Source organism: Anabrus simplex, chromosome 1, assembly GCF_040414725.1.
Source record: "Anabrus simplex isolate iqAnaSimp1 chromosome 1, ASM4041472v1, whole genome shotgun sequence".
NCBI classification, from domain to species: Eukaryota; Metazoa; Arthropoda; class Insecta; order Orthoptera; family Tettigoniidae; genus Anabrus; species Anabrus simplex.
In genome coordinates, this window is record NC_090265.1 from 125,138,882 (window position 1) to 125,157,928 (window position 19,047).

The following is a 19,047-nucleotide window of genomic DNA, read 5'->3' on the forward strand; positions in this document are numbered from 1 at the left end:
TTTGAAAATTTCAGACAACTTCGAAATTTATCAAACATTTCCCTTGATGATTCCACTCCCTTACTCCTCGTTCTATAAATGATGATGCTTGTTGTTTAAAGGGTCTTAACATCTAGGTCATCAGCCCGACTTATAAACGAATATTTGCCCTGATTTGTCCTCTTGAATTACAACTTAACTTGTAAAAGCTCCGTTCAAGCTCATTTGTCTACTAATGTCATTCCACGTCATTCTCTCCACTGACAGGTCGAAACATACTTCGTCTCCTTACTTCCAAGTCTACCCAGTCCAAAGTTTGCAACATTTTTGTAACACTACTCCTTTGTTGGAAATCACTCAGAACAAATCTTGCTGCTTTCTTTTGGATTTTTTGCAGTTCTTGTATCAAGTAGTCTTAGAATTACTCTAATTGGAGTCTTACCAGAGACTTAGCCCTCTCCTTTACATTCTTACTACATCACCTAAATAGGTGTGAATATCAGTAGATCTGTAACCTTTCATCATTCCTTATTTTAATACCTATGTACTAGAGACTTCCCCATGATGTATTATCACCCCCCCTCAACACAGTAATTAAAACTGAGAGGACTCTTGGTGAAATTTACAACTTGAATTTTCATCCAATTTATCATCATAGATCTGTAAACACCAACATAACTGTAGAGCAGCTACATTATACTTGCACCTTGTTCAAATACGTTTGCATTCTAACCTATTCATGCCTAGTTATCACAAACAAGCAGGATGGGTACCAAAGTGCCACATTACTATTTAGGTTGCTGTTCTAGCTGTTCTGTATAGAAACACCCAGTAACACTTTAGCTAATTTATGCAAGGAAGGTGCCTTCATACTGAACATTTTTCTAAATGTGCTATATTTAGCTGTATCACGTATACTTCTTTTAGGATGCTTTATGCCAAGGGCACTGGAATCGTTCTTTAATGCATGGCCAACAACTATACGTCCTCGCAAGATATCACTTATTTCTCGTTTAACATTTAAAAAAATCTTCACCATTTTCTAAATTGTGATGACTGATACCACTAACCCATGTTCTGTAATCTTTCACAGGTTCTGTTGGTTTAACATATGTATCATAAACACACTCAGCAAACCTATTCACAATAGACACTCTTGCTAACATGTTTTTCTTCTGATCCTCGACCCCCACCATTTCACAATCCATAGCAATGATCGTCAGTCTCTTGGTATTAGGTTCACTCAACTCAGATGAAGATTTATATGGTGAATTAGACGTCACTTTATGCACAAAGTTACTCCTATACCAAAAGGATTTCTTAGGTTCAGTAGGTCCTTAAGAGGCCAGAAACAACTTCCAATTAGCAGATGGTGTAGGCTCCAGAACATGAGGCTTTCCCAAAACACCCGTGTCTTCTTTCCTCGATTCTACAGACTGTATGTCCTTAGAAACATGGAACACTTTACGGCATTTATGAGCTTTCCCCATATTTCAGATGTAACTTACATGAACTTTTCAAAATCAACACCACAGCCCAGTCTCAAAATATCTACACAATTCCACGGGATAACCATAAACATGGAAAATTAATTTTAGAATACAATAATTGGCACATTTTCGCTGCCTTCCTTCCAAGTCAGATTTTTTCTTTGCAGTCCACCTACGTTTAGCTATGCTTGTTCCGATTTTCACATTATCAACAAATTATTGTTAATGAAAAGGTGCATCCGAAAGAGCATTTAATACATTCTGTTAATTTTCTGTGCTATCAGAGCATAGAGATTTTGTTCGACTCTTGCAAACCGTAAACTATGTGTTAACAAAAAGTTTCAACAAGCAAATGATCAATGTATTTGCACATTATGCAGCCAGAAATGTGAACAGTATCATTTTACGGTTTGCAAGAGGCGAACAAAATCTCTATGCTCTTATAGCACAGAAAATTAACAGAATGTATTAAATGTCCTATTGGGCGCACCTTTTCATTAATAATATTGATCATCATACCATTGTCTGTTATCAGCCTCACAATATTTTCTAGGTCCCCCTGCAGTCGCTCACAATTCGGCAACTCATTTACTACTCTTATACAGTATAATAATAAAGAATTTATTGCGGCTGAATGGCCATAATGATACATATATCATATTCTTTTTAGTAATACAGCATATTTCCTAGTACTGAGCAGTCATGTCACTCCTTGCTATATTCCACTTTTGACCTGATTCGGTTTGGGCACGTGGTCATGTGGTAAGTTCCGCATATACTGTTACATAGTTCATACACGCAATTTTCATCTGGATCATGAAACACTTTTCGGGAGCAGATCTTGTGATGGAAACCATGAACTGCAAGCCAGGTCACGACTTGCCTCATTTCACCCAGAGGTTGCGTCCATCTTCTGTCTAGCATCGCTTTAGTTGTGAAGAATTCCATCGGTATATTCCGTTTTTTATTCTGTAGGTCTTGGAGCAGCTTGTTGTAACTTTCTGTAGTCGGTAGTAGTAGACTCATCTGTAGATCATCTAGCCTATTAGGAACGTTTCTCTTGCAAGCTCGTATACCAGTCTGGATCTGGTTGTCTTTGATACACCAAGGGCTCTTTTGAGAAGTCTGGATTTTGTCTTTTCTATCTCTTGCATGAAGTTAAGGAATTTCCATATTAGCTCAAGTCCATATGTCAGAACGGGCAGCACCTTCGTTTGAAAAAGTGACATTGCTGTTTCCAGTGAAATGAGATTTATATGTCCAATGTCGTTTATAGCATTTATTGCGGCAGCTGTTTTTGATCTTATACATACATACATACATACATACATTATCATTATAGACTGTTATGCCTTTCAGCGTTCAGTCTGCAAGCCTCTGAGAATTTACTAAACGTCGCCACAATCCTCGATTTGCAACTAGTGTTGTGGCCTCATTTAGTTCTATACCTCTTATCTTTAAATCGTTAGAAACAGAGTCTAACCATCGTCGTCTTGGTCTCCCTCTACTTCTCTTATCCTCCATAACAGAGTCCATTATTCTCCTAGGTAACCTATCCTCCTCCATTCGCCTCACATGACCCCACCACCGAAGCCGGTTTATGCGTACAGCTTCATCGATCGAGTTCATTCCTAAATTAGCCTTTATCTCCTCATTCTGAGTTCCCTCCTGCCATTGTTCCCACCTGTTTGTACCAGCAATCATTCTTGCTACTTTCATGTCTGTTACTTCTAACTTATGAATAAGATATCCTGAGTCCACCCAGCTTTCGCTCCTATATAGCAAAGTTGGTCTGAAAACAGACCGATGTAAAGATAGTTTTGTCTGGGAGCTGACTTCCTTCTTACAGAATACTGCTGATCGCAACTGCGAGCTCACTGCATTAGCTTTACTACACCTTGATTCAATCTCACTTACTATATTACCATCCTGGGAAAACACACAACCTAAATACTTGAAATTATCGATCTGTTCTAGCTTTGTATCACCAATCTGACATTCAATTCTGTTGGATTTCTTACCTACTGACATCAATTTAGTCTTCGAGAGGCTAATTTTCATACCATACTCATTGCACCTATTTTCAAGTTCCAAGATGTTAGACTGCAGGCTTTCGGCACAGTCTGCCATTAAGACCAAGTTGTCAGCATAGGCCAGGCTGCTTAATACATTTCCACCTAACTGAATCCCTCCCTGCCATTTTATACCTTTCAGCATATGATCCATGTAAACTACAAACAGCAAAGGTGAAAGATTACAGCCTTGTCTAACTCCTGTAAGTACCCTGAACCAAGAACTCATTCTACCATCAATTCTCACTGAAGCCCAATTGTTAACATAAATGCCTTTGATTGATTTTAATAATCTACCTTTAATTCCATAGTCCCCCAGTACAGCGAACATCTTTTCCCTCGGTACCCTGTCATATGCTTTCTCTAGATCTACGAAACATAAACACAACTGCCTATTCCTCTCGTAGCATTTTTCAATTACCTGGCGCATACTGAAAATCTGATCCTGACAGCCTCTCTGTGGTCTGAAACCACACTGGTTTTCATCCAACTTCCTCTCAACGACTGATCGCACCCTCCCTTCCAAGATGCCTGTGAATACTTTGCCTGGTATACTAATCAATGAGATACCTCGATAGTTGTTGCAATCCTTCCTGTTCCCTTGCTTATAGATAGGTGCAATTACTGCTTTTGTCCAATCTGAAGGTACCTTACCAACACTCCACGCTAATTTGACTACTCTATGAAGCCATTGCATCCCTGCCTTCCCACTATACTTCACCATTTCAGGTCTAATTTCATCTATTCCTGCTGCCTTATGACAATGGAGTTTATTTACTATCCTTTCCACTTCCTCAAGCATAATTTCACCAACATCATTTTCCTCCTCCCCATGAGCTTGACTGTTTGCAACACCACCATGATGATTTCCTTTTACATTGAGAAGATGTTCAAAATATTCCCTCCACCTCTCCAGTGATTCCCTGGGATCTGTTATGAGTTCACCTGAATTACTCAAAACACTGTTCATTTCCTTTTTCCCTCCCTTCCTAAGATTCTTTATTACTGTCCAGAAAGGTTTCCCTGCTGCTTGACCTAGCCTTTCCAGGTTATTACCAAAATCTTCCCATGACTTCTTTTTGTATTCAACAACTATTTGTTTTGCTCTGTTTCTTTCATCTACGTACAAATCCCTGTCTGCCTCGGCCCTTGATTGGAGCCATTTCTGATAAGCCTTCCTTTTACGTTTACAGGCTGCTCTCACTTCATCATTCCACCAAGATGTTCGCCTTTTTCCATCTTTACACACAGTTGTTCCTACGCATTCCCTTGCTGTTTCTACTACAGCATCCCTGTATGCCACCCATTCACTTTCTATATCCTGAACCTGCTTACTGTCTACTGTTCGAAACTTCTCACTAATCATATCCATGTACTTCTGTCTAATTTCCTCATCCTGGAGATTTTCTACCCTTATTCGTTTGCAGACAGATTTCACTTTCTCCACCCTAGGCCTAGAGATACTTAGTTCACTACAGATCAGATAATGGTCTGTATCATCGAAAAACCCCCGAAAAACTCGTACATTCCTAAAAGATTTCCTGAATTCAAAGTCTGTTAAGATATAGTCTATTATGGATCTGGTACCCCTAGCCTCTCATGTGTACCGGTGAATAGCCTTATGCTTGAAGAATGTATTCGTAACAGCTAAACCCATATTAGCACAGAAGTCCAGCAAACGCTTCCCATTCCCATTAGCTTCCATATCTTCCCCACATTTACCAATCACCCTTTCGTATCCTTCAGTTCTATTCCCAACTCTCGCATTGAAATCGCCCATTAGCACTATTCTATCCTTGCTGTTGACCCTGACCACGATGTCACTCAATGCTTCATAAAACTTGACTTGATCTTATGTGTAGCCTAAAGCTTCTTCCTGTAACCTGTAGGGTAATGCCTAGGTATTTGAAATTGTTGACTATTTTCAGTTCCTTGTTGTTGCAGGTCACTTCGTCGGAAACTGCTGGCCTTCCACCGTTTCGAAAAATTATCATTTCCGTCTTGTCCTCATTGATTGTAACTTCGTTTTTCTGGGCCCAGTCACTTAATATGTCTATTGCCTTTCGCAAGTCATTTATCTGCTCTGAAGCTATTGTCATATCATCTGCATAGATGTATAATTTTGCCTTTGTTGCTTCTCGAATTCTGTCACCAACATCGTATGTGAGCACGCATTAAATAGGGTGGGGCTCAGGGGATCACCTTGAAGTACTCCATTCGTTTGCATTATCCAGCTTGAATTCCCAACTCCGTCATAGACTTGTATGTAATTTTCTGCTAATATATTCGATATGAGGGTCATTGTTCTTGTTCTGCCTGTTAGCATTTCTAACTTGTTCATACCGGTAAGTATAGTTCTGTTGACTAAATCAAAAGCCATTGAGTAATCAACAAAGACTACATAAAGTTTATGACATGTAATACATAAAGTTTGCCTTTAGGTTTCTCCAACGTCATTGTTATATGTCGTAGTAGATTCTCTGCTGCCATGAGTGCTGAATTTTGTTTACGGAAGCCACATTGCTCTTCTGGCAGCAGTGTGTCTATAATTACAATTATCCTGGATGTCAGTATCCCTGTTAATAGCTTCAGGGCAACCGACTCCAATGCAATTCCCTGGTACGAGTTTGGATCATCAGTACTCCCCTTTCCCTTATATAGTAGTTTAATTGTTGATTTCCTCCATTCACTTGGTATTCGTCTGAGTTCTAAACATTTGTTTAATAGAACCATCCATACTGGTAACAGTTCATCTGTAGTTTGCTTTAGATCAGGGCCTCTCAGGGTGCACGGGCGCAAGGTGCAGGAGACGACTTCACTAGGTTGACCAGAGTGCAAACTTCCCCTACACCTGTCTCACCCGATCGGCCTGTCTTCGCCTTCTCCACCTTCCCCGCTGATCCTCCCCTCACTGCGAAATGTTTATGTACGGTGAGCGGTGACACTGTTGTATGGAACAACGTTACCGGTGTTAAAAAACACCCTTCTTTCAATTTGGTTTGAGCAGACAATTTATCTTCTCTAGCTCTTCCTTTATCTTTGCAATGATACCAGTTATGCCTGCAACAAGGGACCGGCTGACAGCAATTTGAGAGCCTTTTTAAATTACAATCAGAAATAGGCCTACTCGTACGCAATCTAGTTTTCGTACCAGTCAAAGTAGAAAAAAATACCTTTCACATATGCATGTGGAACCTAACATATAAATAATCTTAGCTGCTTCTCGATGCAGCTTAGGAAAATCTTCTTTCGAAAAATTCTCGTAGAATTTGAGCAAAGCCTTTGTAATGGAAAATAGATATTTTTGATTAAGTTATCACATAATTATTGTCCCACGGATTAAGCATTTTTGGCTTTATCGTCACGACTGACAAAGAAATACGAAAGTTCCCAGTTCGATTGATATGGACTTTCGGAAGTCCAGGTTACTCCATTATTATGTTGTTGTCTTGCGCTTATCTATTTCACTGATAAACAAGCCGTCTATCACCTAACGCTTCGTCGTTCTCAGCGCACTACAGCATCCGAGTCAAGCCGAGTTGAGTCGAGTCGGAACGATGCACAGTGCACGGAGTCTCTGCACCTCGATATGCACGCGTGAGATTTTGAGTGTTTGAGAGGCCCTGCTTTAGATGTTCAGTCCTGATTCCATCCGGTCCAGGAGATGTATTATTCCTCATTTTCTGCATAGCCTTTAAAATCTCCCTTTCTGTAATGGATTCTGTCATATCCAGGTCTTCTGGGGGTCTGATTTTAGGTCTTGATTCTTTTGCACAGGTTACTTCCTTGATATGTTCTTCCCAGATTTCCATTGATATGTTGGGTTGGAATCTTTGAATGTTTGGTCGTAGAGCCCTATACAAGTCTGACTCAGCTTCCATAATGACCTTTCTTTGTGCCTCTTCTTTGTATTCCCTTTTCTTCTTTTTGAGCATGTCTTTATAGCTTTTCCTCTGCTGCCGATATTCTTCCAATATTTTGTCGTCTTTCTTTTATCTCGTGTTGTGAAGTTTTTTTCATGGTCTCCTTCCTCTGAATATAGCATGATTCGTCAAACCATGGTTTTGCTTTTCTCCCTTGTACATATGGGGCTGCTGCACTATTGATGCAGTATTGGATCCATGTTGCAGCGTCATCAATATCTCCTTGGTATATCCTCCATAATTTCTCTCACTTTATCTATGTTTATTTTCTTGATTGTATTGTTAGTTGCTGTTGCTGGAATATCATCCTTAACTTCACCATCTACTTCTAAGCTGACTGGGATATGTTTGCAGATAGCAGCTCCTTCTGGCAGTAGGCTATTGTATTGGCACTACTTTTTCCAGGAATTCCTCTGGTGCATATGAGGTCTATTTTACTAGCCCCATTGTGAATTATGTATGCCCAGTCTTGGCTTCGATTTCAGACTTGAAAACCTTGCATTCTTTGATAAATGACTACTTCATTACTCTGTGAATTTTCTATATCCATTCTACAATTTAGATCACCAGCTAGAAGCTGCTCCAAGACAGTATATTATGTCCGTAGTAGTTTGTTCATGATTACAATAAGCCGCCACTATCACACGTAGTTTTGTTTCTATAACTGTTATATCCTTCTCCCTCCATAGTAGCTTTATTGGGCCCAGGTGTGGTTTGACTACACAGGCAACACCACCGGACGGTCTTCCTCTATTTGTGTATTGTCTTGCATATGTCTGAAAATTGTAGAAATTCAGAATGCCAAATCTTGATTCCTCTCTGTCCATAGTTTCAAAGTATGTAACTACGTCATCTGTAGTAGTGTCTTGACTTAGTTTTGCAGCATAAAGCCATGCACTCTTTTCTGCAGGTTTTAGTCTCATTTCTCCTTGTTTGGTAGCTTTCACATATTCCTTTCTCGGTGGCGTTTCTGCTTGCGTTTTGTTAAGATGGCGGCTTTGCATATTACTCCTTTGTGGAGTTATTGGTCTAGGTTTCCCTGTCATCTGAGTATTATACTTGTCTATTCCGTTGTTGGCTGAAGTTTTATACGCAAAACTATCTTCATTCATTTTCTGCATTCTTCTTTTCCCATCATTCTTCCACGTATTATCGTGATTGCCATCCCTTTCTCTCCATTCGTGTTCACTTTGGTTGCTGCTATGAGCGTGTTTATAATTATCTGTTCTGCACTCTTCGCATTGTTGTGTCCGTTGTCCTCCTGGTCGGTGTTGTTCATATCCTCCATCTGGTGGTGTACCACTTTATCCTTTGGCCTAGTTTGTTGCATTGTCTACTTCTCTACTTCGTTGTGCCTTGTAACTGCAGTTGTGACTCTTCCATGGTTGATTTGGGTGTTGGTTCCACTTTCTTCCCTTCCCTTTTTGGTTACTTCTAGTTCAGTTGGTTCTTTTTGGTATCGGGGTGCACAGTATAACATCATCTGTAAAAAGCTTTTTCTGTGATTCCAGTTCTTTACTCATATAATTTCTATAGGCTAGCCTACATAACAAAACATAAAGGTCCAAAAATTCTGCCCTGCGAGAGTCACCTCATATTAATTACAGGATCACACAACACTTCACCTACTCTAGTTCTCCGAGTTCTTTTTTCTAGAAATTTAGCCACCCATTTAACCACTCTTTTGTCTAGTCCAGTCCTCATTTTCGTCAGTAACCTTCCATGATCTACCCTATCAAAAGCCTTGGATAGGTCAATATTGATAGAATCCATTTTACCTTCTGAATCTAAAATATTGATCATCATTAACCACTTGCCACAAATCTGCATTTTGGGTTGTTGCCCAGGTGGCAGATTCAGTATCAGTTATTTACGTGATCTTTTCTTAAACAATTTCAAAGTCTCTGAAAGCAGTCAACTATCTCCCTTAGTAAATTGTTCCAGTCTCTAATTCCTCTTCCTATAACCAAGTATTTGCCCCAATTTATACTCTTGAAATCCAAATTAATCTTTACATGATGGTCCTTCCTACTTTAAAAATCTACTTTGAAGCTTATTTGTTTACTAATGTCATTTCACGCCACCTCTCCAGTGACAGCTCAAAACACACCACTTACCGTAGTTGAGCAGCTCATCTCTTTACTCCCTAGTCTTCCCAACCTAATGTTTGCAACAATTTTGTAACTACTCTTTTGTCCAATATCACTCAGAACAAATTATGCTGCTTTCCTTTAGATCTTTTACTAAAAGTTTGCTGCCTTGCTTTCTTACACACTGATTCAAACCTCAGCTACATAATCAGCAGAAAATTAAACTTTTTAAACTTGGCACTCTTGAGTGTCGTTCTGTGAAGAGAGTAAGAAGTTTTAAATTATTTGTAGTAACAATTCTTTTGAAATATTTTACTTGAATATTCTTTACCAGTAGCATTATGTACCTTTTACATAGGCCCTATATTACATTTCTTTCCATGTACTGCGGTGTTAGTTCAGTCTCCTATTGATTTAATTTTGTTCATACACCTCTCTTTGACCTAGTCTTATAAGTCAGTCTAACTTTCTTTGATTTTTCCATCTCAGATGAGTTGTGATGATTTTAGTTTAACTTCTCTTACCTCCACCAATATTCATTCTTGGTATAGCTTTTGGAAAGTGTGCATCTTCCCAGCAGATTTTGTAGAAGTTTGATTTGGTATAATATAAGGGTCAGTCAAATGAAACCAAACACCTGCCATAAGACACATTCCGTGCAAAAGATGGCAACGCTGTTGTCACGTATCGATACTGCCATCACTGCGGTAAGGGAACTGCATAGTGACAACTCACAGGTGCATGCTGTTGTTGGGTTATGTCTTTGTTGGTGCACGGTCTGGTCTAGTGTGTTCGTCCAACTGTAGAAATGGAGGCAATCAGAGAGGTCTGGTACGTTTTTTGGTGGCGGAGGGTACTGGAGTGCGTAAAACTCATCACCGCATGTCTGCTGTGTATGGTGAACACTACATGTCGATCACAAGTGTGCATGAGTGGCATAGGAGATTCCGAGAAGTGCACACATCACTGAATGCGCGCCCAGGATAGGCGCATCGAGCCATTACTCCTGATGTGATGGCCTTATGTGGGAAAACTGATGTATCATGGAGAAAGAAATTCGTGTTCAGGTTGGCATTAGCCATGGCTCCGTGCATGCAGTTATCAAAGATCATTTGCATTTTCGCAAAATTTGCATGCAGTGGGTTCAGGATCAACTGACGGTGGGACAAAAGATTGACAGAATAGCGTCATATTTGAGTCGTCTGCAGCGGTACCACGAGGAAGAGTATGCATTTCTGTCCCATATCGTCACAGGGGATGAAATGTGGTGCTACCATTTCGAGCCCAAGAGGAAACAGCAAAGCTAACAATGGAAACATTGCAATTGTCCCATGCCAAAAAATGCAAGGCTGTTCACACAAGTTCCGGTAAAGTCATGATGACCTTCTTCTTTGACTGCAGGGGTCCTCTGCTTGTCGACTTCCTTAAGCGTGGAACCACAATCAATGTGCAGCGCTATTATGACACTTTGCAGAAACTGCAACATGCCATAAAGTCAGAACCATAATCCTTCAACCTAATGCACTTCTGATGAGTTTCGATGTGGAGTCCTTGTTCACTCAAGTGCCAGTTGACTTGGTCATGTCTAATACCAATATAAATGGTCCGCTATTGGACATTATAAACTTTCCAGCTAACTCATTCCTGGTTGCCAGCGTTTCACCCCAGTGTGCTAAGCCGGGCTCATCAGTTGGTAAATAGCTCACCCACCAAGACGCATGGCTTGTGCATACCGTGGAGGCAACTGCGTAGGCTATTTGGAGTCACCGGCAGTGCCAATGCACTATGAGAGACTTTGTCTCATTACCAAAAATTGATGCCTGTGTGGCCATCAGGTGTATAGATGTTAATTCCCATAGGGAACCTGAAATATTTGTCCCAAATGAGTCCAGTAACGGACCATTTATATTGGTATTATAAAAATATACTCATTCAGGACAAATATTTCAGGTTCTCTATGGGAAACAACATCTATACATTGGTCATGTCTCTCATTGAGCATCTGTTCCGTGAGGATATTACTAAGCTGTTTCACCACTGCATGACTCCGAGCTATTTCTTGTGGTCATAGGTAATAAATTTCATATTATTCCATATTGAAGAGCAATAGGCCCTATACTGTAATGTAAAACAAAAGCTAAAGGTCTCCTCCACCTATTCAATACTATTTGTTGTAAACTTTAAAAAGTTACATATATTTGATGAAAACTTAAAGAGATATCAGAAAAAACAAACCCTTAATTTGATCTATTAATTTATATTTTCAGTAAAACAAAATTATTTTCAACCTCCTCCTTTATTTTCTCCAGATTCCCTCCAGCAATCACCCCCCCCCCCCCAATTCCACATCCCTCTGCCTTACCTTAGACTACACTATACGTCCCATCTACAACTCAGCTTTATTCTATTTCTTTGCTTTTGCTTTTTCAACTTTTTCAATGATCCATATTAGAAACAAATGAACATCTCAACACTTTCTCATCAACAGTATTCTGTTCACACTTGTTTCAGCTGAACTGAATTAAAAAAAGATTCTTCGTGTGCTAGTAATTTAAATGTTTCACCTGGTCTTCTGTGAAGTGCATTCTTCAAATTGGAATAAAAGTGAGAACTTACACAAGACGTGTGATTGTGATTAGTGATAGACATCCAAATCTTCACTTGTCTTGCACTGAATATCAACAACACATGCTTGCTTCATAAATTTTGTCTATAATTCATGCCTTGCCTTAACTTTATTGATTTTGACTGATGATGGTCTCTAGCAAGGCCAAAACTAGTTTCGTCAAATACAAGTAACTGTTTTAAGGTTACAGTAAATAATGTTGAATAGGTGGAAACTGTTAGCTTTTGATTTACATTATACTATTTCTTGTGGGGTGGGCAATTTTACAAACAGACAGACGTGGCTGTGGGAAGTCCGCTCTCGCTGATAGTGGCTAATACCTTTATGGAGCATTAGTCACGTTCAAGGGTAATGGTTACAACGATGTACAGATTCATAGAGCCCTGCATCCCAGAAGGACAACTAAGCAAAATTCACAGAAGGAAGAAGTGAAGAGAACTGCCTACCTGCTTTACATTCACAAGACCACAGACCGAACTGCCAAGGTCCTCCGCAAGCACAATATAAAAACCATGTTTGGCACTGTCACTAAAATTGCTCACAATTTAGGTTAAAGCAAGGACAAATTGTCCTCACTATTACACTCTGGGGTGTACATAATTCCTTGTACTGGCGGCAAGGTATACATTGGCCAAACATGCCCGGTCCATTGGGCCTCGCATCAAGGAACACCAAAGAAATGTCCATCTCAACCAGCCAAACAAGTCAGCATTAGCTGAGCACGCCCTATCGTCGGGTCATGATGTTATGTTCCAGGATGTTTGAGGTTTTATCCACACTAAACACTACAGGTCTAGGATTATACAGGAAGCTGTGGAAATATGTAAAATTCTAACAATTTTAACAGGGACACTGGCTATCAATTAAGTAATACATGGTTGCGAGCCATCAAGGATTTATGTAGGTAGTTCTCTTCCTTGTCCTTTCTATATTGTTTTCTTTTGGTGTTTTCCACATTCGTTCGTTCGTCATCACCAGATGGTTCATGCCAAGTGGAAATGCTTCGGGGAACTTCAGATGACGTGATCGCCATCACATTCTCCAAGTTTCAACCATCTTCCGGAGTTTCTTCCACTTCTTCAAGTGTGTATCATAACCTCCCTCCTTTGCCTTCCTCTCTTCAACACATATAAATAATGCTTTGTGCAGTATTTGCGTGGAACTCACCTCACACCACTCAGCCGCCTTAATTTGGAGACGTTCCCGAAAAGGACTTTGACGCTCAGCACCGGTGATTTTGGACACTCTGGAATTCAAATAAGATACTCTGGAAAGAGTTTTCGATAACTGTGAAGCCATTTATTGTCCATATGTCACATTTTGAGAAAAGTTCTTCACATTTCCTTGCACAACAGTTTTGTCAAATGTTCATTATTTTCACCATATACTTGTAGAACTTAAAAAGACAAACCAAATGGCACCTCACATAATGTGCTCCATATAGGAGGCCAGAGCTACACAAACTGTTAGCTGCACAGCATGGCAATTTTAGTACCTCAAGACGGTGGCATTATTACATCACCTGGTGATGGCATTCTGATGTTACTAGGCAGACTGGTCCTTCCTCTTTACTATGAGATATTAAACAATGTGAGAAATGATAATTATGGGCTTTTGGGCTTATGCCATGTCAAGGAAACAAGGTAAAACTATTTACGTTTTGCAGAGAACTTTGCTGTGCGCCTTCAGAAGAAAATCTCGACTGTTCACGAGGAAGACTTCTACAATAATGAGCATTTGAATTTAAGATGCATTACGGTTGGAACTGTAGTGGTATGCTCATTCATCACCAGGTGGCTCGCTGTATACTGGCACAGCGCTCCAAGCGGGAGCTGATGACAACATTAAGCTCCCACTAAGATGTTTTATCACACCATGTGTGCATGAGAAGTAACATAGAGGACATACACGAATCAGGGACGAATGTGGTAGAAGAAATAAATAGAAATAAGTAATAATAAAATGTACCGAAAGACATCAGGATAGAATAGAACAGAGCTGAAGAATGTGGAGAAAACCAGAGGATAAATAATGATATGAGATGGTGTGGAGGGGGGCATAGCCGGTGTACACACATATGAAAGTACCGTATGACACTTAACACATTTTTGCAGCTATGTAGAGCAGGGATATACCACGGTAGTTTTCACAAATACTGCGATCCTCTTTCTTGAAGATTGTAACTATCCTGGAGTTTTTCTAAAGATAATAGGCAACTTGATATATTTGGAGTGTATAGATCGGGAAAGGGAAGCACTGACGCGGATTCGGAATTATTGATAGGATAGTCAGCTATGTGGGAAACGACATGGAAAGAAATGTGATTGTAGCGGGAGATCTGAATTTGCCAGATGTCAATTGGGAAGGAAATGCGAACGACAGGAAGCATGACCAACAAATGGCAAATAAGTTAATATGGGAAGGACAGCTGATTCAGAAAGTGATGGAACCAACCAGAGGGAAAAATATTTTGGATGCGGTGCTGATAAAACCAGATGAGCTCTATAGGGAAACTGAAGTAATAGATGGTATTAGTGATCATGAAGCTGTTTTTGTGGTAGTTAAAAATAAATGTGATAGAAAGGAAGGTCTTAGAAGTAGGACTGTTAGGCAGTACCATATGGCTGATAAAGCAGGTATGAGGCAGTTTCTAAAAAGTAACTATGATCGGTGGAAAACGGTAAATAAAAATGTAAACAGACTCTGGGATGGGTTTAAAGAAATTGTTGAGGAATGCAAAAACAGGTTTGTACCTTTAAGGGTGGTAAGGAATGGTAAAGACCCACCTTATTATAATAGAGAAATAAAGAGACTAAGAAGGAGGTGCAGACTGGAAAGAAATAGAGTTAGAAATGGCTGTGGAAGTAAGGAGAAATTGAAGGAACTTACTAGAAAATTGAATCTAGCAAAGAAGGCAGCTAAGGATAACATGATAGCAAGCATAATTGGCAGTCATACAAATTTTAGTAAAAAATGGAAGGGTATGTATAGGTATTTTAAGGCAGAAACAGGTTCCAAGAAGGACATTCCAGGAATAATTAATGAACAAGGGGAGTGTGTATGTGAGGATCTTCAAAAGGCAGAAGTATTCAGTCAGCAGTATGTAAAGATTGTTGGTTACAAGGATAATGTCGAGATAGAGGAAGAGACTAAGGCCAAAGAAGTAATAAAATTTACATATGATAACAATGACATTTACAATAAGATACAAAAGTTGAAAACTAGAAAAGCGGCTGGAATTGATCAGATTTCTGGGGATATACTAAAGACAATGGGTTGGGATATAGTACCATATCTGAAGTACTTATTTGATTATTGTTTGGCCGAAGGAGCTATACCAGATGAATGGAGAGTTGCTATAGTAGCCCCTGTGTATAAAGGAAAGGGTGATAGACATAAAGCTGAAAATTACAGGCCAGTAAGTTTGACATGCATTGTATGTAAGCTTTGGGAAGGCATTCTTTCTGATTATATTAGACATGTTTGTGAAATTAATAACTGGTTCGATAGAAGGCAATTCGGTTTTAGGAAAGGTTATTCCACTGAAGCTCAACTTGTAGGATTCCAGCAAGATATAGCAGATATCTTGGATTCTGGAGGTCAAATGGACTGTATCGCGATTGACATGTCTAAAGCATTTGATAGGGTGGATCATGGGAGACTACTGGCAAAAATGAGTGCAATTGGACTAGACAAAAGAGTGACTGAATGGGTTGCTATATTTCTAGAAAATAGATCTCAGAGAGTTAGAGTAGGTGAAGCTTTGTCTGACCCTGTAATAGTTGAGAGGGGAGTTCCTCAGGGCAGTGTTATCGGACCTTTATGTTTTCTTATATATATAAACGATATGAGTAAAGGAGTGGAATCGGAGGTAAGGCTTTTTGCGGATGATGTTATTCTCTATAGAGTGATAAATAAGTTACAAGATTGTCAGCAACTGCAACGTGACCTCGAAAATATTGTGAGATGGACAGCAGGCAATGGTATGTTGATAAACGGGGCTAAAAGTCAGGTTGTGAGTTTCACAAATAGGAAAAGTCCTCTCAGTTTTAATTACTGCGTTGATGGGATGAAAGTTCCTTTTGGGGATCATTGTAAGTATCTAGGTGTTAATATAAGGAAAGATCTTCACTGGGGTAATCACATAAATGGGATTGTAAATAAAGGGTACCGATCTCTGCACATGGTTATGAGGGTGTTTAGGGATTGTAGTAAGGATGTAAAGGAGAGTGCATATAAGTCTCTGGTAAGACCCCAACTGGAGTATGGTTCCAGTGTATGGGACCCTCACCAGTATTACCTGATTCAAGAACTGGAAAAAATCCAAAGAAAAGCAGCTCGATTTGTTCTGGGTGATTTCCGACAAAAGAGTAGCGTTACAAAAATGTTGCAATGTTTGGGTTGGGAAGAATTGAGAGAAAGAAGAAGAGCTGCTCGACTAAGTGGTATGTGATTGAAATAATAACACTAAGTCATCCATTAGACCACCCAATCAATACAAAATCGTCTTGGATGATTTACATAAATTTGCTAGCTAATAGTGGCACATGTTCCGTCTTCCCTGAAGGCATCATCAGCCATAGTCTTAACCTTAAATTAAAAATAAGCGTCTAAATAACATGTAGTAATGAAATGAATTTTAAAATCTTGAAGAGATTTGAAGTAAAATAACATTAAAAATAACAATGATGGTTTGATAATACAATGTGATGAGATATAATAGTGGAAGTATTAACAATATTAACATTAGAAGGCTGCTAAAATAAGTACAATGGATAAAACAACAGATTGTTATGCAACAAGTAGTAAGATTGCATAAAAGTAAAGTTGATAGTCTGGCGGTTATAATTAGACGATGGCGAAAAATCGTATATAATCAAAGTAAAGAAGAGAGAATAAAAGTGAAAGTTAGTCGAGAGATCCGAAGTTAATCATGATCTTGAAGATAAAAGACGAAAGTCAGATGCATATGGTGAAGTTGTAGAACACGTTGAGGATATGAAGTTGGTGAATAGAAGTTGAAGAACAGTTTCAAATAGGATCACTATGGACCATCTCAAAATTTGAAGTGATGTTCAAATGTTGTAAATTGTGAGTTTGTAGATATTCTAGTTGAAAAAGCATATAAAAGTGGAATCATTTGACGGTGACAAAGATAGCTTGTAATGTTATGAGTTAGAAGTATTTGCAACAGTAGACTTCTTGCTACGTGTTATAATGTTAATTTTGTTAATACTTCCACTATTATATCTCATCACATTGTATTATTGTGTTATAACACACGTAGCAAGAAGTCTACTGTTGCAAATACTTCTAACTCATAATGTTACAAGCTATCTTTGTCACCGTCAAATGATTCCACTTTCATATGCTTTTTCAACTAGAATATCTACAAACTCACAATTTACAACATTCGAACATCACTTCAAATTTTGAGATGGTCCATAGTGATCCTATTTGAAACTGTTCTTCAACTTCTATTCACCAACATCATATCCTCAACGTGTTCTACAACTTCACCATATGCATCTGACTTTCGTCTTTTATCTTCAAGATCATGATTAACTTCGGATCTCTCGACTAACTTTCACTTTTATTCTCTCTTCTTTACTTTGATTATATACGATTTTTCGCCATCGTCTAATTATAACCGTCAGACTATCAACTTTACTTTTATGCAATCTTACTACTTGTTGCATAACAATCTGTTGTTTTATCCATTGTACTTATTTTAGCAGCCTTCTAATGTTAATTTTGTTAATACTTCCACTATTATATCTCATCACATTGTATTATCAAACCATCATTGTTATTTTTAATGTTATTTTACTTCAAATCTCTTCAAGATTTTAAAATTCATTTCATTACTACATGTTATTTAGACGCTTATTTTTAATTTAAGGTTAAGACTATGGCTGATGATGCCTTCAGGGAAGGCGAAACATGTGCCACTATTAGGTAGCAAATTGGTGTAAATCATCCAAGACGATTTTGTATTGATTGGGTGGTCTAATGGATGACTTAGTGTTATTATTTCAATCAAATATCATCAATACGGACCAAAAATGATATTTATTACATGTAATAAGTGGTATGTTCCGAGCTATCAGTGGAGAGATGGCGTGGAATGACATTAGTAGACGAATAGGTTTGAATGGCGTCTATAAAAGTAGGAAAGATCACAATATGAAGATAAAGTTGGAATTCAAGAGGACAAACTGGGGCAAATATTCAGTTATAGGAAGGGGAGTTAGGGATTGGAATAACTTACCAAGGGAGATGTTCAATAAATTTCCAATTTCTTTGAAATCATTTCGGAAAAGGCTAGGAAAGCAACAGATAGGGAATCTGCCACCTGGGCGACTGCCCTAAATGCAGATCAGTATTGATTGATTGATTGATTGATGGCAGCAGGAACATATTCGGTTTCCCAGATTAGAAGAATCAGATAGAAAAGCCTGGTTTTGGAGGTGAGCTTCCACTTTGAATGAGTTCAAGAGGAATGTTGTCTGATCCTGGAGCCTTCTCTGTTTTCATTCTGCTGAGAGCTTTAATAAACTCTTGGAATGTTGGAGGAGTATCCATCCAGGGTTGGGGAGTATGTTATTATTTATTTAATTTCCAAAGTGCTGTGAACCCTATTTTACCATAAGGTATGTTAGGGTTGTAGTTTATACAAAATATACAATTTCTCTGATAAAATTCAAACTACATAAACAGCAAAATAGACATGAATTGGGGAGTATGTTGAAGAACATGTTGAAGAAAATCTTCAGCAGCAGCAGAACTACGGTTCAAGAGTGAGCTGAAGTGCTCTTTCCATCGTTTCAAGATGTCCTGGCTGTCTGTAAGAATGGTGGTATTATC

The 19,047-nt window shown here is 38.9% G+C and overlaps 2 protein-coding genes across 2 annotated transcripts in view; one reads left to right on the forward strand and one right to left on the reverse strand.

The window, feature by feature from the left end:
* Rrp1 (Recombination repair protein 1) overlaps positions 1-19,047 on the reverse strand; it is a 279,367-nt gene that overhangs the window by 188,764 nt on the left and 71,556 nt on the right. The window lies entirely within an intron of this gene.
* Pdss2 (Decaprenyl diphosphate synthase subunit 2) overlaps positions 1-19,047 on the forward strand; it is a 176,365-nt gene that overhangs the window by 732 nt on the left and 156,586 nt on the right. The window lies entirely within an intron of this gene.